The sequence below is a fragment of the Aethina tumida genome, chromosome 1 (genome assembly GCF_024364675.1).
Source record: "Aethina tumida isolate Nest 87 chromosome 1, icAetTumi1.1, whole genome shotgun sequence".
In the NCBI taxonomy this organism is placed as follows: domain Eukaryota; kingdom Metazoa; phylum Arthropoda; class Insecta; order Coleoptera; family Nitidulidae; genus Aethina; species Aethina tumida.
In genome coordinates, this window is record NC_065435.1 from 47,365,933 (window position 1) to 47,388,911 (window position 22,979).

A 22,979-nucleotide genomic window follows, 5' to 3' on the forward strand; every position below is an offset into this window, starting at 1 on the left:
AGTGCATTAGTTTCTTCCCTCTATGCTCAAATATTAAATGTGAAGTTATTAATAGTTGACAGGTTTACTTACCTAGATTGAATTCCAAAGTTTTTTATGATTATATACTAGTAATTTGAAATAAATTTCAAGGATCAAAACATTAATGTAATTTTACAACATAATATACTACACTTGTTTCAAGTTATATATTTCTTTAGAAAATTAAAGTACAGTCTATGTTTACAAGGTACCTTTTAAATTGTCCCAATAAATAAATTTGTGGCGTTTGTAATTTCGTATTACATTTATTTATTTATTATTTTTATATTTCATATCAATATATTAACATCGTATGCACGAAGGATAATTTAACCAAATCATAAAACATAATAGTTCAAAGCAAAAGGTGTAGTTGAATTAGATATTAAAAACGAACCATTCGTCAATAACCAGAACGTATAATGAGGTAAATAAAATGAAATGCGTCCTAATAATTACAATAAGTTATAAGCTTAGTACCTTATCCAAATTTAAAATTCACGAGCATTTTACTCAACAAATCCGAAAACAATCATACAACCAATCAACAGATGTTCATGGAAAATCCATTCGTAATCCACCGGTCCAATATCTGTTGCTAAAAGGTCCCACCTGCCCCCGGAGCGTGTCCCGTTGGCGGTGACGGGACACGGGGGGGACGCCTCGAACGCCGCCACAAAAACAACCGGATTGTTTGTATTTGAAAAGTCGCTATGACAACCTTTCAACAATCAATTGCTGCCACGTATGTCGCGGCTCCTACCCCCTTCTTCGGGGTCAATGGTGCCCCTGCGTCCAGGGGGAGATCTTCCACTGATAAGCCGGGTCTCGGCCGACCAGTGGTCAGTTCTTTGGTGGCGGTTCACTCGTGAAGTTGTCACCATCCGGTGCCGGGCCCTCCAACTGGAAAAGGTAGGACTTGTTCTAATTTTTCTTTGGGTGCACTCTTCCTACATCTTCTCTGGTGGTAATGGAAAAATTATTTCATACTTACGTTGTTCTGTTGTCTTTTTGTTTGTCTGTTGTCGAAAAATGTTTGGTTGTATTATGCACTGTTTAAAATATTTGTGGTAACACCAGTGCTCTTATTTAAACCTTTCGGTGATGACTTTGGCACCATGTTCTTTGGATTATTTTGAGGATACGGTTACCACATCTTTGTTTTAGTTAGTTACTGTGAATTTATAGAATTTTTATAACGTAAAAGCTTTCGTGACTATCTTTTTCATATTTCTTTGACAAAGAGACATGAACCAAATCAGACCTCTGAAGATGCTAGCCACTCGTGCTATCGAAACGTCAGGAAATAATTCCTACAAACGTGACTTATAAACCCAAACAAATATAGATATAGAAACAATTTTTATTGTTAATTTTATTTCTGTATCAATAAAGGTAACTTTATTGACATAAAAGAAAAAGTTAAAACTCGATTAAATTTCAAATTCAAATATATATTCATTCATTTAGACAAAATAAATCGAATTAAAGTATGTAGTAAAAAATCACGTATACCATTAATTAATGTAATCAAAAAACAATTATGCATTCGATTTTATTTGACTATTTTATATTCAAAGCTTAGCCGAAATACCCTGTTGTGAAATTATTTAAATTGCAATCGAATGTTGAATTAATATTACCCATATCGAATGTGAGGTTTATTTGTATTTTATATGCATATCAGTTTCATTTTGGTTGATTAAACTTTATTTACCCCGGTTCATTTGATTTAAATTGTAAAAATGTTTGTTTGACCTTTTGGTGTTGTTTTTAACACATGTTCATCATTTTGTGATTTATTTTTGTTATACTAAGGTCGTAAATAGTCACACCCACTTCAAAATTTTTACCAGAAATGCCAACGTTATAAATGAGAAATTGGATTAATGGATCTAATGCGCAAGTCTGAATGTCGGGGATTCACAGGGGTTATTACCAATACGCTTTACTTAACTCTTTTTTAAATTACATTCAAAAGTACTTGTTGCTAAATTTTAATCCATTTTCAAATTTCAAACTTTTTGTTTTGGTTCGAAAGTTTGAAGGAGGGATAGTGTACGTCCTTAAGGTATCATGAACATTTTTAGAATTTACTTTTTATAATTGTAACTGAATAAATAATAAATATAAGTGATTTTAATGAAATTTGACTGCAGTGTATTAATTTAATGTATGCCTTACTTTTAGTTCTCACCTTTGTACTTTCGTCATTCCCATTAACTAGAAAAAATTAATTATTTGTGATTTCTTACAGGTTCACAGAGACAGCGAGAGGGCAAGCAGCGCGGACTCGCTGATTAAATCTGAGGTAAGTGCCTTTTTATTTTATTTACCTAATCTATTTCGAACGTAAACTCTGCTCCATTTGATTAATGCAACTAAAAGACCTCCACGTCGTTTCTTATGCCACGGCCTGATGAAAGCGGAATTACACTTTTTTACTGTGCCCATTGCCATTTCAAGTTACGTTTTTGATTGAATTTTATCTCAATTGCCGTTCGTTGTTCTCTATTTGTTTTTCTCGGGCGACGGTGATTGGTGGGTGTACAACGTATACATTTCAGTATTAGAAAAATATGCAATCATTATGGAAAAAGAAAATAATTATAGCGTTGGATGCGAGTGAGCTCCATAATTTAAAATAATTAAAAGCCGCCTTTGACAGAACTCATTACTACGAAGTGTTCGTAAACAACCTTCCTAAGACCGTAAATTTACATTCGCTTCTCAAAGACTGAAAAACAAACCCCAACGACCATATATTTTTAAGACTGACCCATTTTTTAGTCACGCAACGTGTACCTCCACAATGTACGGCCGAATTCCGAACTTTACGACGCACTAAATACGTCCCAAGGACCCGTTTAATGGACCATTCATCTGTCAGGTGGTCGATGTATTATTAGATCACAGCGGCTAATTAATATCAATTCCAGTATTGTCTCCAATTCAGAGGCGTGCCAGAAGAAATGCGATTTGCATTCACACACTTTAAGTGAGTTAGCGCCCTTATCTGCAGGCTCTAAGGTTCAGGGCGACTCATAACGTGATTTCCTAAGGATGCTCGTAATTGAACTTTAGCGGATTATAAAGGGTGTATCTTGTTTAAAGTTTAAACTGAAGTTAATTATCGGAATTGGTGCAGCCTGAAGCAACGACGTCTCCGAATTTACAGGTAGCCCGTGGAAGTGGGTCAACGCCGAAATCCGCCAAAGTCAATTACACTCCGAAATAAACGAGTTTTCCCTGGTCGGGACTAATAATGACAGAATTACATCCCCACAAATTCGGCTCAAATTAGGCGGCATTCCGGACACACGCGGCCGATTCACCGGAACACAAAGAAGGTGGGCTTTGTCGCAAATTAACCTGTCGATAAAATCGAAAAACCCATCCGTCCAACATCAAAATCACTTAAGGGGCTTTTGAACCTTGGAACGGAAACCCGGTTAAAAAGTTGCATCGGATAAATCCGGGGGAAAACATAGAAATTAATGTGCGGCCTATCGATTTCCACATAAAAGAGACCACACCAAAAGGGCAAAGTCCAGTGATTTATCACGTCCCTAATTTGCATACATCTATTTCAACAAGTCGAAACGATGACGAGGAGGCATTTTTCACGTGCCCGGATCCGTCGAAGTTGCTGGGCGCGACTTGCGTGTCTTGCGGTCCGGAGTTCACGCGAAATCACGGCCCTAATATATCGAATGCTGTCTTACGAACGAAACGTATTCGAAATGCGAAGGCACCGGGGAAAAACGATGAATGTAATCTTTTGTTGCTTTGTTACAGCGGCACGTAACAATCCTCTGTTCTTAACTGTTAAACAATCGGTTCGGCCGATATTTAATATCGAAAGGTTAAGAACGGATTATCACGTTGTGTTCACCATCTCGTGACCAGTAGCTCTGTTTATTATTCAAACATTTTTTGCGACAGATATTCAGATTTAGCTGTACAAACATTCCTAAACAAATGTTTCGCATGCCCGCTGTTCACGATATAAACGCTTTAGGCTTTACATAAACATAATCGGTATAATGGCGTCACCTACAGAGCCCTCCAACGCCCAATTCAAATCGTTTTTCTCTTAAACCGTTTGCAAAATTATCAACTCGTTGTGAACGCGAAATAAACGGCGAGGTTCTTTTAGCGCGTGTAATTGAGTGGTTGTACTTACGTCTTTGAATAAATTAATTTATTTTTCCGACCAGATCTGAGTGTGCTAACCGTTCTTAAGAGCTCGAACCAAATTGGTTTCGGTTAGACCGTCCAGAATCAATTACTGTTGCATCAAAACGTCCCAAATTAAATTCTTTAAAATAGAATTAAACAAATTTAAGACACAACCGACTGAATTACCATCCACCAAATTGAATCAATCTCCCAAGTTCGTATGAGGGAAGTAAATTTTATTATGTTCGGTGGGGTGGCCACAAATCTGAAACACCGAACCATGGCCAATGCGAGGGAATTTCATTCAACCGGAATTATCATGGAAATTTCAGTGGATACTGAGAACATGGGATTTTAAATTTTAACCAAACACGATCCCCAATGTTGTCGATAAAAATTTCACACCTTTTCTCTCACCTCAGTTCGGCCGCAGTTTATATAGAACGTGCCCAAAACAATTACAATAACATGACATCATTCCTTAAAAACATTTTCATTACACAATATTGGCCCAAGTATCTAGACGGGAAGATGACGAGAGCATTATCTAATTTCCAAATTAAACAGCGTCCGAAACATTTGAACCCGACAGTAATTTGTCACGATTAAATTATAAATTTTCGTGCAAACATCCGCTATATCATCCCCTCGCAAAGTGGGTTTTGTTTAAGTAAATAGCGTTCGCAAGTAGAGGGACACGTCTTCCGCCTAAGTGGATTATATGTGTTTTAATCCATTCCAGTGTGTAACGGGGAAACCGACAACTAGATTTCCTCCGTGAACAATTGAAGAAAATTGAATCATATATCGCAGTCGTTAATTGTCGACTTTCTTTGTTTTGCCGGTTCATCGGATTGTCCATGACAAACGGTTTCTAATCGTTGTATTTAGTAATTGCAGCGTAGATGCTTACTCAATATTGTTTCATTGTATTATAAAGCAGATAGTCAACTTGAAATTGTTGGGTTGAGTTAATATAATGTGTCGTTTAATTTTACTTTTAACTCTTTAAAATATACATTTAATCTAAATTATTATATAATACTATAATTAGAAGATATAATGCGCAGGTTCTGAATGTCGGGGATTCACAGGATTTTTTACTTAACGAAGGTAGAATTTATTTGCAATAATTTGCCATTCATTTCACTGTACATTTCCATCAATAACTCTAAAGTAGACGTAATAAACATAAGTGTGTAAGGGAAAACCGACAACTGGATTTCCACTGTAAACAAGTGAAGAAAATTTAATCATATACCGCATTCGTTAGTTGTCGACTTTCTTTTGTTTTCCCACTTCATCGAATCGTTGAAGACAAACGGTTTCTAATTGTTTTATTTAGTAATTGAGGGCACAATTGCTTGCTTAATATTATTTCGTTGTATTATAATGCACAGAGTCATCTTGAAATTGTTGTGTTGAATTAATATAATTTGCCGTATAATTTAGAAACTTTTACAGCTTTAAAATACATATTTAATTTAAACTACTATTAATGTACTGGTCTAAAATTCGGGGATTCACAGGATTATTAAATTCGAAATATTACAAATAATTTTTACTTAACTTTTTTAATTATATTCGAAAATATTTGCTATAATTTTAATACATTTTCTGACGTTTTTTGTATTGGTTCAAAAGCTTCAAGGTGCTTTTTGAGTACATCCTTATTGTGTCGTATATCACTGATCATTTTTAGAATTTATTTTCAATAATTATCAATTCGTTTCACTCAGATATGTCGATTAATAACTATAATAGTAGATATAATGAGCATAAGTGTATAAATGAAAAATGGCTACTGGATTTCCACTGTAAACAAGTTAAGAAAATTTAATTAACAGTACAATGTTTGCTCAGTATTGTTTACTCAATTATAATGCATATAATTATCTTGAAATCGTTGTGATGAATTAATATAATTTGTTCCCTAATTTAGTATCTTTTACGACTTTAAAATATATACTGATTCTAAATTACGATTAACAAGTATAATGCGCAGGTCTGAAAGTCGGGGGATTCACGGGGTTATTAAATTCCACTTATTACATAATTTTTGCTTAACTTTTTTAATTAAATTCCAAAATATTTGCTACAATTTTAACACATTTTCAAATTTCTAACGTTTCTTGTATTGATTCAAAAGCTTCAAGGTGGTTTTTGTGTACATTTTTGTTGTGTCATATATCACTGATCATTTTTAGAATTTATTTTCAATAATTATCAATTCGTTTCACTTGGACGTGTCGATTAATAACTGTAATAGTAGATATAATGAGCAGGTCTGAATGTCGGGGTTTCACAGGATTATTTAATTTCATTTATATTACAAATAATTAAATTCGAAGAACTTATATATAATTTTAATTTGACTAATTAAAAAAAATATCTTAACTGTTTTTTACGTTTTAATATATTTTCATATGTCAAGTTTTTATATGCGTGAAGCTGATTTTTAATAATTGCAATTCGTTTCACTTGAATATTTCAATTAATAACTATGATCGAAGTAATGAATGTACAATGAAAAACCTATAACTGAACTTCCACTGTTAACAATTTAACTTTCATTGTTTCTCCGGTCCATCGGGTCATTGATGCTAGTTTCTAATCGTTCTATTTATCATTAGCCACCACAATCACCTGCTTAATATTATTTTACCGTATTGTAATGCAAATATTCAAGAAATTGTTGAATTAATGTAATTTGTGACTAAATTAAGAATTTTTACTGTTCCAAAATAGACATTTAATATAAATTACGCATATTTTTGTAACTGCTTACTATTTCAATCGGCAAAGTAATAAAATTGAAAGTGTTGTTTTGATTGCGAGACAGATTAGAATTTTTAATTCGTTGAATAAATGAATAAATAATTATATGTTTGCAAAACTTTACGAATATTGATACCAACACACATTCTTCACATTTTGATAGAACATGCTATTTTTAAATCACTGCTGATTTCATATATTGTTCCGTCTGCCAAAGGGAATTTACTTGACATTCAATATGAAGATGTATAATAAAATGCGACTCATTCTTCTTAGGAATGATATATAGTTGTTGTTTGTTTAATTATAAACACGCCACTAATTTATAGTAACAATGATGGAAATTCAATACTAATTACCACTAAGTGGTATTTAACTTGCATTAAAAGCTTCTATGTCAAAACTATGTAGGTCACTATAAATCGTTAAAAGTCACCTTGATATATGTGTAATATTTATCGAATGATGTGTTTAAATATTCTAATCTTCACATAACAATACAATAGACGAATACGTTACCTATGACTGTTGTACTAATAATACGATTAGTATTCTATAGATAACCAAATAACACCAGTTACAAATGTAACAAGACCTTTGAAGTGCATTCTTTTTTATTTATAATTACAACGTGAGCAATCAACAACGAAAAATCACCCGTGTGACCGCCATTTTAACGAACGGCGGCGCCAATTCCTTACAAATTAGCATTATTCTATAACGCATATTACCCGTTTGCAACATTCCTCTCGCATTGTTCGTTTGGCTTGCGAGAACTGGCGCAATAGTCGTACAAAATCCTTTCGCGTAATGATTACGTGCCCTGTTGGGAAAGGTCTTATGACCGTGCCCAAGAAAATCCATCGCCGTCTCTACTTTGATGCACGATCTATTTGACGCTCCGGTTTAATGATGTGCGTCTTTTCATTCGCTTTCCCCGCCACTTTTGCGTGTAAACGACTCGCTATCACTGCGTTGCCAATTCTGTTGATGGGGAACGCGTCGGTCAATGAACCAGGTATAAATAAACCTGATTTCCTTGATAATACGCGCTTTTCTATGTTCCTAACGTTGATGGTATCTATAAAAATGGTTTTCGTGTGTTTTTTGTTTCTCTTCCATTACGCCATGCGGGTCCATTACTGACATAATACGTTTTTTGATTTAATTGCAACAGACGACAACCTTTTCTGTTTGGGAAGCCGCCGTTGTCGCTGATTCCATTGTTGAATACTTTTGATTATCTCCCTTAATAATTCTTCTTCTAAACACTTCGTTGCTCAAACGCTTTTGTATCAGAGTTTTGAAATTGAGAGGCAAAGGACGAGTGAGTGGGGAAAAGGAAAACGGTGTGCAGAGAGGTTTATAGTCCTAAAACTAATTAAGTTGTCCTGTATACAAATTTCTTTGTGCAACGAGAGGATGCTTTAGTACCTGGACCAAAGTCCTATAAAAGTGTGGAATTTAAAACATTAATTAATTCTTCTGTATTACTATGAAGTAGTAAACAAAGATGTAATAACAGAGGCACAAAATAAAGTATTAATTTTATGATATTGTAAACATGCTGTGTACCTAGATATCCATAAACAACAATACGAATTTTAATACCTACTTTAAATGGTCAAAAATTGTAGAAACTTGTTGTCACATTGTAAAAAATTCATTTCATTTGTTTCAAGATTTACTTACTATTTCTTGTACAGCAACCTTTTCCTCTGTGGATTCTACATACAAAATATGAGTCAAAGTTTGATTCATGATTAAAACAAAGAAAGATCACAATTTTGTAAATAAATCATTTCAATTTTATTCGGGCTGCTTGTGTTACCAAAAACATTCTTATCTTCACAAATTAACCATCATAGATCGCCAGTACCTTACGTGTACAAAACAACAGAAGTACCACTAAAAGTGCCCACCAATCGTTGATTAATTAACAAGAGACATAAGCTTTAATGAATTAAATTCCCGAGACACGATTAAAATCTTACGAGAAATAAGTGGTATGGAACCATTGATGTTTTGTAGGGTGCGGCAACACCGCGTCAACGATCGACCAGGCTTTTGTAGTGGTATCCGACGAGAGGTACACGCTGTCTAGTGACCACACGGAGTAGTTTGTTCAAAATAGTATCCGACTTGCTTCATTTCGAATTCCCAGTAAAACGGTGCTTGTGCGGTGTGCTTTTGTTAGTTTTTTTTTGTTTTGTTTGTAGCCTTCAAATTTTTGGATAACACCACATTTCCTTTGTGAGTACTACCTTGTATTTTGTTGTCGGTTGCGGTACGGATGTGAAGGGTTAAGTTTTAGGTTAAAAAGGCGCGATCCGTTTTATTTCATTGAAAATAATTTTGCAGTTGAGAATTGGCATGGTTTTTAGAAATGTTGAGGAAACATGTCTCATTTCAACCTTATCTTACACTTGTTTATGTGCTCGTTTAAGATAAATTTATCGAACTGAGATAAACGTTTGTTTGTTTTGTGATTTAAAGCGCCTTTTTCTCCGCATATCATTTATTATTACTCATAAAAACCTGTATGAAATGATTTTTCGATAAACACCACAGTAATAGTGATGATGGTACCATGTCTCCTTGATAATAGATGAATTTTGAACTTCTGAAATATTGTTTAACTAGATGTACTTATTAAGTATTTTTATTTATACTCGTTTAAGTCATTGAGGTCGATATAAAAGTAAGGAAATTAGATTAAAATTGGACCTTACTTCCAACACATCATTCCAAAATAGCGGGTTCAAGTTCCCTTTAAACTTAATCACCATTCATCTGCAACAGTTAATGAATTCCACATGGTTGATTTTTCCGTACAATAACCTGAACAACTTGGCTCATAACATATGATTAAGAATTAAAATGCTAATACCAAAATTGAGAGGTGTCCACATAAATTATAGAAACTGATAAATTTACAACCAGATATTTCCATCGGCCACTTTCGTACCAACCATGCGGCACCACGGAGGGAATGAACTTTGGGAAACGCTAAGGCATCCGAGAAGTTAGGCGGGTTTGTAGTAAAAATCAAACTAGTCATACTGGTTGTATGCCCGAGTGCCACCAGACAAGTCAAAATAGAGTATAACATAGCATCTCGTGTTTTAAGAAGATTATGCGAGTCGAGGGCAATTCGAATTCATTTAGGGGGTAGAAACGTCACGTTAATCATAAGCATCCAGCGTGTCGATAATAAAATATTTATTTGGGGTAATTATAAATAAATTGTTGGTTGTAAATTTACTGGCACGAGCAATGATGTCATTATTAATTATGACGGTTGAATGAACGGAAAGGCGCGCACAGAAGGGAAACCGCAAATTAAAATTCATTTTGAAATTACACAGAAGTTTTTCATATAAATTAATTAATTAAATACGCAATTACTTGCATTATTTAATAAATTGAATGGAACAATACTAATTATATTTTATTTCAATATTAATCGTGCGTAATTATCATAAACATCAAATAGATGAATATTTACAACTAAAGAGAGTTTTCAGCTTGAACGATCGATCGTAAAGCCTTAGAAGTTGCTGACGATATTCTTGGTTGTAGACCTCACAAATGGTATATTAATAGTTATGATTTAAGATTAATTTATAATATAAAAAATTGTTTTGGAAAGCAAGTCTTTATAAAAATTTATGTGTGTATCCTTGAGAGGATTTCTAGAGAATGTGGAATTACATGATTAAGAGAAAAAAGAGGAATGTCTGTTGGAAGAAAGTATTTATTCATATGAAACGTTTCATTTTTATTTTATCCAGTTGATTACAAGGTTTGAGCAATTAACATTTTTATACATTTTTGGTTTGTTAGTATTAATATTATTTTTGAACTATCAACCGCAACATTTTCCAAGTCACAACCGTAAAACTATGATTACGTATTAATTTTACGTAGTTTTTCTACAAATTTTTCCAGCGGAACTTCGTTAAATATAATCATGTGAGTTGTATCAACTTTTTTGTACATAGAAAAGAGTGTACGCTGTTCAATTTATATTGCAACCTTAAAAGTAACAACTACTTTTAAGGTTGCACCAGAACATACACGATGACTCTTTTGGCATCGTCTTGGATTACACAAAAAATAAACTAGCTTTTAATAGCCACGTAAATTTAAATTCTATCTATCGGTTTCAAAGAAAACAATATTTTATTGTTACCTGCTTAATTTGTTGTAAATTATCTAAACATGGTATTATGAGAATGTTCCAAGAAGCGAGGAAATATTGCATATTTATTTTCTGATAAACATATTAACTCGTTCCAAAAATGGAATTTTATTTCGTGATAGGTGTAAAATTGTAATATTTAGCAGCATAAACATTCTAATATATGTAATTAGAAAATCTTACTCTTGTTTTTATTGTTGTCGTTAAAATAACGCAATTAAAATTCCGGTAATATTCTGCATAATCACTGCTTTTAAAGCACTGCTTTAAACTAATATCCATGCAGAATTATGTTTATTATTAAGCTAAATGCTATATGGATTACTAGTAATATAAACGCTACCATATTATTGCAGTAATTTCGAATTTATTGCTACTTATGGCGACCTTGTATCCAAATCGTAATTTGAATTCAAATTTTAATCATTTACTCCGTTTCGACTTCAATACATATTTAATTAAATATGTACTTTCTGCAGAAATCCGTGGATACGTATTTTCTAATTGGTTTTAAAATCAGTTGCATATGCATTTTACTTTAAATTATATTTTCAAAACAGCTCCAGTAACTCGCTTTCTAGTTTCCAAAGTAAACAATTATCTTCCAACGTTTTATTATAGTTAGATATTAAAAAAACATCCTTCATATATTTCACAAACTCTCCAAACTAAACAAATTAATTCGTGAATTCCTTTACATAATAAAATGCGTACCGGGATATCATTTGTTGTTGCTACAAAATAAATAAATCGTCTGCCATCATTACGTATATTTCGAATTTGATGCTTGTAATTTGTACCAATTAAATGCGATGCAACGCCACCTTTTTGTGCCTCGTTAGAAAATGTACATATTCAATTGTGATTTCCATCCACATCCATCTCGGAATTCAAACCACGAACTGTATCAAACAACAATCAGCCGCTTGATGGAAATTAGAACGCTCAAAAACCACGAAAATAAGAAAACAGCCGCATCCAGGGATAATTAACTAAATTGTTTTCATTGATTCGTCGGCCGAATCTCCGGCGGCACGTTCAAAAATCGTGATGAGAATCGCCGAAGTGGTTCCACAGGAAGTTCGATGGGACGCGTTGTTGTCTTAACAGACTGTGTCCACTTCCCTCCGTTTTTATTTACATTCCTGTTAGATTATTTGTCCCAGGTGGTTACTAATCAGGAACGACGATTCCGTGTACCGTTACGAGACGTTTAAAAATAATTTCATGTACCTTTGTAGTTTTAATGACTAACAGTCGTCATGTTTATTAATCAAACACGGGAATGGTTGTTCAGGTGGGGCCTTCTCAGTTATCTTATCATTTCGGCAATATTACTTCGTTCGCAATTCGCCGGCGACATTTTTCATTCGACGAACTAAATTTAAATTAAAGGGAAAGACTCTGAAACAGCGAAAAAATCTTCTAAAAGGAGTGTTCGTGAAAGAAGTAGGGAAATGATGTCGCTTTGTCCGATTCACCAGTGTTAATTCATTGCAAACACCCTCGGGCTGTTTCGCATTTCCACTTTTACGCAAAAACGTTTTCCATTCACAGTTACGTGCTAACATTCTGGGGATATTTCCAATAAAGCCATTTTTTTTATTTCAATAAAAAATATATAATGATTCATTTTCACTTTAAATGTGCCATTGGGTTTCCAGTATAAATTAATATACAAAAAAAATTAATAGTATATGAACATGTATATAAAATTGTGCAAATATTCGTTGTACACAAAAATAATTGGCAGTGTAAATATTACACCTTTGTTTTATACGTATGGAACACTTCGTCCTTTTTCAATATATCAATTGGAAATGTTTTATTTAAAAATACTACATAAACTGGAAAATACGATATTTTATTTTCTTAGTTTACATATTATTGCAGCCTATTTATATTTATTTGTGTACCAAAGCCCAGGCGAATTTCTTGAATAAAATATAAACATTATCTCCCTATATATTTTAATAATGTTTCATCTTGTATCGAAAACTGTTTCGCAAACCGAGAACTAATGAAAACCCCCACGTGCCAAAATCGCCGTTCCATTCCACCGGCGTAATATCCTGAAAATATTTCGAGAATTATGTCCGCTCTATTCATAAAGCTAATTCACGACTTTTGTGTTTCAGGTGAGTGTCGTTTTTAATCTGCCAGACGCATATTAATTGTAAGTATTTATAACGTGTTACAATGTGTGTTATACGACTGGACTTTTATTTCCCTGTCTTGTTTTTAACAATGAATATTAATCTTGGACGTGTATAATATATTGCAGGTAGCGTGAAATTGGGACAGTCATTTCTTAAAATAAGTTAGGTTTTGTAATTTGGTGATATAGACACGGACAAATATTTGAAATAGCTTTAGGAAACCGCATCTTTAAAAACAAAATGCAGCATATAGCACAACGAATGTTTAGTGTGTTGATAAAGTATATTTTTTTAATTACAATTAGTTGTAAAATTTTTAATTGGCTTTTTTATCGTTCTAAATACAGCCAAACTTCGATAACACGAGTAAAATTGGTTGGCAATGTCGTGAGGGGTGAGCACTTCTTTTTAATTTGCTTGTTAAAAGTACATTTGGAACATTCAATTATTTATCAGTAAACATTTGTCATATTTTTTATTGTAATCTGCTTGTAGTTCTTTTTCCGAAGATGTTTGAAAACTCAAATGAATCAAAATTCATCGAAAAACTATCCAAAAATTTGACTAATCGAATTTAGTGCCAAAAATTTACACGTAATCCACTCTCTTGACACTATTGCCAACCAATATCAATTATCGAAATTCCATTTATTTGGCAACACCTTTGATAAATTAAATTCTATATTAAAATTTGTGAAACTGATTCCATCAATGTTGGTTAAATTGACATACAAAAAGTGAATTGTCATTATATGAAGAAGAAGTTGAAATTCCTTTAATTTCATGAAGAAGGAATAAAGTTAAGTAATTTAATTTCAAATAGAAGTTGAACGTTGAAATATTGCCAAAAATGTATCTTAATCATCGTGAATTTAATTCCTACTTCATAATTTTCTACAAAAGGAGACGTTGTCGAAGCCTGATATTTTACCATTCTAAATATTTTCATTTCCTTCTAACTAATATCTACTTTGTAGTATATATTTGAGAACAACTCATAAACCATGTCCATAATAAACGTAACTATTTTACTATCTACAAACCTTAATACACTCTCTTGACGGTCTTTCTAACCAATTTCAATCTTCGACGTTCCATTGTATTTGCCAGCATCCTCGATAAGTCGTATTCTGAAGGAATCTTTAAATTAAAGTTTATCAAACTTGCCTGTTTCTACTAAATATTACATCAAAGTTGATCAAGGTGTCACAGAATTTAATTCTTACTTCATAATTCTCTATAAGATATCTAACAAATATTTACTTTGTAGTATATATTTGGGAGTAACTCATAAACTATGTCCTTAATAAAGGTAACTGTTTTACTATCTGCATCGAATTTCCATTGTATTTGGCAACATCCTCGATAAGTGGAATTTTACATACAAGGTGTCACAAAATTGTCTTTATCCCCGTAGAATTTTAGGGATGAACATGAAATTCCTTTGATTTCATGAGGGATAATTTTTAAGAAAATATTACCAAAAATATATCTGAATGATTTTAATCATCATGAATGTAATTGCTACTTCATTATTTCTACAAGGGGAAATGTTGTCGAAGGCTACTTACTATTTTATCATTCTAAATATTCTCCTTTCATTTCAACAAATATCTACTTTGTAGTATATATTTGAGAGTACCTCATAAACCATGTCCATAATAAACGTAACTGTTTTACTATCTGCAAACGTTAATACTATAAGCATTCGTATAAAGAATTTTTATGACACATGTGTAATATTTGTGCATTATAAGTAAATATTGATACAACAAAGTATTTTAGGACATGTTTACACGTATTTTAAAAGTCTCTTAACAATGCCACCCAATTTACATGTATGCAAATAAACGTGGAACGTGTCGAAAAAACCTAATTGTTCAGTTAATGGAACTCACACCAATAACAATATTAGCAAAGCAAAAGAAAAAACCAGAACGAACATCGGGTCAAATCTAACGCAAACCCAAGTTAATAAAATGTGTTGGCGGTAGACCGTGGTGCATGGAGCGCATCTAAAATGCTTGCCTGCTGCTATCAAATTGGATAATTACAAGTTATCGCACGGCAAAGTGTAAAATAACGGTTGATGGCGCAATTAATATTCATAACTCCGTAATAAAATTAAAGGAACGAAGCGGAACAAGTAGATTTAACAACGCGGAATAATAATGAAAATGGCTACACCTAAATTTCAATCATACGATGGATTTCGTTCGCCCCCCTCGTCCACTCTGGGGGGTTAACCGTATCTCCCCCCCGCGCCCCCGTTGCCCGCGCGTCAATTTATTTATGCGGTTCGTATTGAATTTTAAAATTTTGCCGGCTTAAGTTTTTGCGAAATTTACATTCGCCGGCCTCAGTTTGAAGTGGGCAATCTAAATTTAATTTAGCTCCGGAAAACAACTTCGAACGTAATTTTGTTTTTTTTTTTTAATTTTTTTTTTAAACAAGGGATTCCTTCAGATGCGCCTACGTGTCTTTAATTTGAAGTTTAATTAATTCGTTTTATCTTTCATGTTAAATTTTATATGTAAGTTTCTTACCTGAAGCATAAAAGGTAATTCTTACGTTGGATTTAATGAGTTTCATTCCCGGCCAAATTAAGAGTCCTTTTTTTGTGGACCTCACAAAAGAATGAAATTAATTAAATTAAATGAAAAATAAGTAAAATCATTTCACAGATTTCGGAGTGGATGGGAAAAGTTTTTATTCTTTGAACTCCTTCAGTCGCAGTACTTTAGTTTATCGCTGTTTAATTTAATTTGTCGCAGAAGTTTTGCGTTTCCGCCTGAAAAACGCCAATCAGTACCTTTGGCTTTTAATTTTGAAATTGATGCAGCCATTTCCGAATATATTTGAACAACCTAATAACATTCGTAATTAGCAAATGAATAATCATAGATAGGACTGATCCTAATAGATATCAAATGCATTGGACAATACAGTTACAACTTAATAATCCTCGAGCTATTTGAAACCAATTTCATTAGCAGCTCCTGCATTTTCCAAGCCAACATTCCCACTATTTTACTGCAGATTCTGCTCGTTCTACTTTGGCATAGGGAATAATCATTTGCGGGATTAATTGGACAACTTTCAAGGTACAAAATTACATGTGTAAAACTATGTTGCGTTGTTTGGTACGTTGTATAACGAATTTTATTAAATTCTTGCTTAATGAAAGCATATTTAATCCTGCCAAGTTTAAAGTTGTTACGTCTCTAATTGAAACCACTTCATTCATATTGCATTCCAGAGTTGTAAATTGGTTGGCGTTTCAAACTTTTCCGCCCGTTCGCTTGGGGATTTATCAAATTTTTACGTTTTATTGATTCTGATGCCGTACTTATTGTTAAATGTGTCATGCGTTACAAAAACCGGGAGATACCTTCTAAAAATGGCTCTCATTAATATCTGTCGAGTTGTTTTGAGTTTTCTTTTGCAAATGGTCGCTTTATCACTCGCAATAAAGTGTAAAACATTTCAAGTTTAATTCGTTTTTTCCTTTCTTTTTTAACGCTCCAACAGCTTACAGTTCTGTAAACTGCGGTTATATAAATGATACTTGTACCCAAGTTGAGATGTGAGAAAAATTGTTTGTGATGTATTTGAGTTATGTTCTTGGTAAAAGCAAATATTTCTCCACTTTTATTAAATAATACAAACACCTTGTTAAATTTTTTAAATTAGAAGTAACATTTATCAATTAACTTTCTAAACATCTTGATTAATTAATTAATTTCTCTTTTATAGTTTTATTTTTACTAGTGACACATACACCTGTATAAATTATAAAAAGGATGTTTTTAGTGATTTATTATTTGTGGCATTCTCCAAGATTATGATATAATCCTGCGAGATAAATTACCCAAAAAATCGTGATCAATTTTGTGATGCAATGTTAGAAAAGTACATAGTTATATACTAACCACCGAAATAGCCTCAAGTCGTAAAAGTTGTATGAAAAGGTTAAAAATTACCAATAAAGGCTATCAGCATCTGGTGATATCATCTCAAAGATCGTCGAACAATATAATTTTTAAAAACATGTGAATTTAGTTTCATCACCAGATCATAAAATTCGGTGATTAATATAACTAAATCACGTATTAATCCTTGCAAAATACCCATTTGTAGCAGTTGAATTAGCCACACGTTATAAGTGTTACAAGGGGAGTAAGATTTGTAAATATTTAATAACTTATTTCAACAGTTCATTATAACTTTAAGAGCTGCATTAGAAAATAATAACGAACGGTCTCATAAATAAGACGAAAATAAAATTGGCGGTAGTATTTCAATAGACAGGATTAAAGTTACAAAGATTCTTCTTTGTGATTTTCGCGTTAACCTTAATCGGTGTCTAGTTGATTTTGTCCTTATAAAGTTGTTGCACGGCAAGAAAACTTGTTACAGAACTTGGAGCATAAATTCCAGCGAATATTGTTTACAAGTTAATAAAGCCACTTTCGAACTTATTATTAAAAGGCGTATTTAAGTTGCTCATGTTGCAGTGTCAAGACTTGACAAACAATCGTTAAGTTCTCGGCTCCAAAGGGGCCAAATCATCTCGCCTGGATAGGCCCGGATGGTTTTCATCTAATAATATAATAAATAGGCGACATCCATGGTATATGTGTGATAATTAAATATGTTTTAATTAATACGATGTTTGCCAGTTTTCGTTGTTATGTGTCGTATAAAAGCGGATATTTCATTGTGCGCTGGGAAATGTCTCGTTTGTGAACATCCAAACTGTGACACAGGTTTCTGCAATATATTTCAGTTCAGCGGCAAGACTCGAAGGCTTTATCCATCGAATTTTTATTCGTTCATGAATGAAATCCAAAATCTCTTCTTGTTATGATAGGGCTCGGCTTATTGGGACGTTTATTTTCCTTCGGGGTGAGTTTGATGATAACCACACGTTAAAGGTCAGCAGTTTGATGGATAAAAAGCAGACATTTACATCGATATAAATATCTCTTGTTATCTTTTCCAAGATATTCAATAACAAAGTTCAAAGAATATATTAATCTCGATTCTTTGTGAGATTCACTTTAAAACTCGTATGATCTTGTCTAGTACGTTGAGTTGCAAATAAAGCCTTACATATGGGAGATCCGCTCTATTCTGTCGATTTTTATATTTTCGTTTATGTCCGTTTTTATTGCACACATGCCTCTAATAAAGGGACCCTTTCACACAGCGGACATCCTTTTTCGTGTTACCAAAGCGACCGCCTAGAGGAAAGTGTCTTGTGTTCATTTTATTACTCAATTTATTATTCCGCATTCGGATGGAATATTGTGGAAAACCTTGGCTAGATGTGACGACATTTTAAATGAAATTATTTTGTCACTGAGCAAGAATTTATTTTATATACAAAGGGCCTGAAGGAAAAACAACACATCTACAATTTTATTGCCGTTAATTAACTCGTGTCTTGTACTGGAAACGGATAATATTATCTTATATCAATGTGATGGCTGTTTTCATTAGGCGGACTTGCTTTGCCAACATTCAACATGTGGCCAATCGGTCTCTCTTAGTCGACTGAGAAGGTATCACAGACAAATTACTGGTCCATCTCTGACAAAGTGGGGCATTAATTAATTCAGCGCCCCATCTGGTTAATAGAGATCAAAGGCTAGTCATGACATAATGACAATTTAGACTGTAACAGACACCAGCATCATATCTGCAGCTTCAAAAGGTCTTAAGCCAAGATGACCTGTTTATGTCGTAATCTCTTGGAAATGGTATTAATTGAATTCGCTGGGTCGATCCGTACGGTTGCAAAAGATAAAAACACCCCCGCAACTTTTAATAATAGCTCAAAAGATAGACGAGGGATGGATTCTAAAAGGAATTGTTTTTTTTCTCGTCCGTCTGAAGTCTAGTGTAACGTTTTCTACAGTCAAAAAAATATAAGGAAAATTAAATTCTCCATTCAAAATGAATATACACTAAATTTCACGTTCTTCTAATGGAGATTCTTAAACAGTGGACTAATTTAAACATTGGTGACAACAAGACCGTTATAGTGTCAGATATTTTTGGCATTTTATCCCATGTTTTACTTGATTGGAAAGATTAAATTCTTAAAATTCACTTGTGAAAATTGGTATGTTCCCCTGATTTTGAACTTCCATTGTCTCGATTAATTGATCAATACATGAGTATCTAAAAGCCTTAAACAAACGTTGGTATGTACCCATCTTGAAGGATTCTGTAGAATTCATTCTGTCTCTTGAATGAACCATTTTTTATAACATGAACAGTTTTTATTAACATAATTTATTCATTATTCAAAAAGTGCGGGGGCAGCCAAACTAATAAGTAATAAGATTATATATCGTAATTTTAGCTGGAAACTCCAAACTCTTGTGTAATTTTGAATGACATTTGGTAACCCAGTTTTAGTATATGCGAATTAATAATGCTTCTTGATAAATTAGTTTCTGTTTGCGACAATAAGAAGCAAGTAAATAACAATGTTTTTCGTGTACACAGTTCATGAGCAGATGTAGAAACTTAACAGCTTTAACGTCAACATTACTTAATAGGAACTTGGCAAATTAATGCACATTAGGTTACTTATGTATGGCAAAGTTCGGGAACTGTCGCTGATAAGCTTTGCTCATCTCGTTAATATTTAATTAGCAAATTGAATTATTAGTTAGGATGTGTAATTGAAACTTAAGAAAGTGCAACCCCGACGACCCGACTGTAAGTGTCAATCAGTGTTCCACCCCACCCCCGAAGAGGAATGGCGTTAAACATCGGATCGATGGTCATTATACAGTTTTTCTCGCCCTTGTTTCCCGTAGTATAAACCGCTCGCTCCCGCGATTGCGGAAATCTGATCGAAAAGCCAAACAAATTTCAAGAGTCAAAAACACCGGCACGAGCAAACAATCCGGTTTCAAAAAGAACTGAACATTTTCGTGGGGCCGCCACGGCAGTGTTAAACAAATAGACGGAATGACTAGTGTAAACAGAGCCATAATTGATATAAGGTTTTCTGTTTTTTTCCAGCCCTCGTCAGACTGGCAGACGTGGAAAATCTCTCAGGGCCCTCGAGCTGAATTTAAAAGCTTTCCCTGATATAACCGGGTCATGCCAGTTTGTGTTCCTTTGTCTTTTCGCTGTTTTCACGGGGCTTTTTGCATATGCATTAGAAATAAAACGGTTATTATATTATGGACCACCCAACTATGGATTTCGCATGGAAGGTGGATGGCGGTTTGAGGTGTACAAACTCCACTTCGATAAAACGCTTTTGCTGTTCACGCTTGTTGTCGAATTAGCCATGAATTTGCGTAGGTTAAATATTCCTTCTGTCGCATTAATTCGTTCGGAACTTTATTGATTGTGACACGAATAACATTTTTCATGGACGCACAGCATAAAAAGGGTCCATTCCGTTCCACTTAATTGTAAGTAATAATATTTTTTATTATTCGACGTAATAATGTGAGTACAATTAAAGATGTTCGTTCCAGCTTATAAATTCCAGTGCGACCTTGTTCATAAACTTGGCAAACGACCAACACTATTAATTAAATTAATTAATACCCGGTCTCTTGACAAGTTGCTAGAAGTTACGTTGCATAAAAGTGCACAAACTGGAGCGCGATGTTATTAAAACAAAATAAAACAAACGGCTCTTAATACACCAATTAAGGACCTCGTTTCGAAACAGAACGAAATTGTAAAATTATTCGTTGTGCAGCCTCTTTGTGCTGCAGCCTGTTGAATTATTCAAATTTTTAAATAACCAGCTTTAATAGGATCCAAACTGGAATTCCTCTTAATTACCGTTTATAGAGATTTTTAATTTTAAACATTAAGACGTAGTGCATTGTTCCCGTCGTTTGTTTCGTCTTCGCCGGTCTGCTACTAATTATAACGCAATCTCGGAATTGACATCCACCGTTAAATTCGCCGCCATGATCCATTTTATTATCATCTTTTTTCAGTATTGTGTGCGGAAAGTTGCGTTTCCGAATTTTCCGGCCCGTGCAATTAACCATGATTTATGTGTCGCCTTTAATTGGTTAGGATGCCCGACTCCCTTCCTTATCAGAATGCTGGCTGCAGATGTACGTCGCTTTACGTCACCGCAACCTTGACGGTATTCTTTGGCCGACCTTCGTCATTCTTTCTGCAAACAGAAGCTCCACACACATTATGCAGTTTTTTGCACATCATCGCATTTGCTAATTCCACATGCAAATAGACGTTCGAATGGAATTTGACATTGATAATGGGGACCTTGAGGTGTTTGTTGTCTTTCGAAACAAAAGGAAATCATTGGTGATTTTTTTTTTTTGCTCCTCCTCCTCTCCCGTTTGGATTGCACGCGAACAACAATGCCTGTACGTGCGCCTTCAATTTCGAAATGCTCCATCGGCTAAATGATGCTTAATAACAGGATGGTATCGGCATTAATTCGTGGTATTGTGTTTTTGTGGCGCATTAAGAGTGTAATTTTTGCGCCTCGAGGAAGCTTACCGACCTTGTCGATCGCTATCGCGATCATTAAACAAGAATCAGGCTTGTTTATTTCTACATTAACCCCGATTTTCTGTTTGCACAATCGTCACGCACTTATTCAATACCCGACAGCAATGACCAGAAGCTATGGGTATTGTCCTTAAAGTCCGCGTCGTTAGGCGTACGGTGGAGGTGCTAATGATTTTTGTAAATCTAGCTCTCTGGTCTAATTTTGTGGCTTAAGTCATTACGTGGTTGGGTACTTCGCATATTTTTTCGGTTGCAATGTTATTAAGTGAATATTTAACCCAGCACGCCCACGAATGATCTTCAAAGCTTCAGTAATTGCCTAAATTCTCCTGTAATAACTATGATCGCACTTGGCATCTACACCACGTTATATCTTTTGTGTGCACGTCTATTTATTTATATGAATTATAGTGCTAGACACAAAAGGTTTATCGGCAAATTTATCGCCGCCTAGCATACTAATCACCTTATAATTATGTGGAAAATATGCGCAATATGTTATAATTTGAACGATAATTTTAACATAAATCAACCATGAACATAAGCAGCACAGACAATCGTATGTTGCACTGTTAATTCATTGTTGCGGTTTGAAAACGGAATCATTGTTCGTCTACAACATTGTACTTTTCCGTTTGCGTGATTTTTTACCGTAAACCGACAAAGATCGAAGCGACGTTTTAGCGACAAGATATTAAAAATAGACAGGTTCGATTTTACATCAAGCTTTAAGTTAAGAAGGATGTAACTTATATCCGACTAAAGAATAAAAGGAAAGTTAGAAAGAACAACCGAAAATACAATATTTGAGGCTTAAGGTGACGTTGAGGTTTTAAAGGATGGAATTTAAGCCGTAGGCACAGTGGAGAGACATTGTGAATTCAACGAAACATAATCTGCTTCGATACCCAAACTTCTTTTAAGAGTAACAAAAAACAGAAACAATTGATTTGCGTTCTTTGTGAAATATTCCTAAGAGTAAAATTAGTTTTAACGGAAGTGACTTCTACACAAAGAATCCTACAAATAACTTGATTCGTTTGAACGTTTTTATTTTTAACGTTATATACGAAGTTATTTTAAGAATCTATTATTTCGAG

At 33.8% G+C, this 22,979-nt stretch overlaps 1 protein-coding gene across 6 annotated transcripts in view; it reads left to right on the forward strand.

The window, feature by feature from the left end:
• LOC109599292 (heterogeneous nuclear ribonucleoprotein K) overlaps window positions 1-22,979 on the forward strand; it is an 81,824-nt gene that overhangs the window by 21,800 nt on the left and 37,045 nt on the right. For 2 of the 6 annotated variants that reach the window (XM_020015305.2, XM_020015297.2), the window contains exons 1-2: window positions 9,093-9,234; window positions 13,324-13,361. The gene's annotated coding sequence lies outside the window, so the exon portion shown is untranslated. Of the gene's footprint in view, window positions 1-878; window positions 934-2,278; window positions 2,333-9,092; window positions 9,235-13,323; window positions 13,362-22,979 lie in introns of those variants that run through there. The other 4 variants (XM_020015273.2, XM_049964447.1, XM_020015289.2 and 1 more) reach the window with 3 other exon arrangements.